We start from the raw sequence: 317 nt of genomic DNA, 5'->3' as shown, positions 1-317 counted from the left end.
CCCCCCCCCCCCCCCCAGCCCCCCCCCTCCTGTGGGGACAGCCCCTCGCCCCGGCACGGGAAGAGCAGGCGCTGCCGTCGGGGAGGGACACGGGGGACGACGGCCGAGGGCTCTGGCTGCGGTTCCCCTCCTTACAGCTCTACTGAGCAGCTTGCAGCAGCTCATCAGCGTCAGGTTTAATTACACCCCCCGCAGCCCAGCTCCCTTTTACGTAAGGGGGTGGCCGGGAGAAGCTCCTGTGGGACCCCACTCCACGTCCATCCCTGGGGAACGCATCCCTGCTTCCCTGCCCCTCCCAGAGCATCCCACGGCCCCCC

At 70.0% G+C, this 317-nt stretch overlaps 1 protein-coding gene across 1 annotated transcript in view; it reads right to left on the bottom strand.

Moving 5' to 3' along the window:
• The window catches only part of B4GALNT4 (beta-1,4-N-acetyl-galactosaminyltransferase 4), a 30,671-nt gene that overhangs the window by 26,925 nt on the left and 3,429 nt on the right, over window positions 1–317 (bottom strand). The window lies entirely within an intron of this gene.

Source organism: Egretta garzetta, unplaced genomic scaffold, assembly GCF_000687185.1.
Source record: "Egretta garzetta isolate BGI_Z169 unplaced genomic scaffold, ASM68718v1 scaffold746, whole genome shotgun sequence".
Taxonomy (NCBI): domain Eukaryota; kingdom Metazoa; phylum Chordata; class Aves; order Pelecaniformes; family Ardeidae; genus Egretta; species Egretta garzetta.
This window is presented reverse-complemented; position numbering and strand designations above follow the sequence as displayed.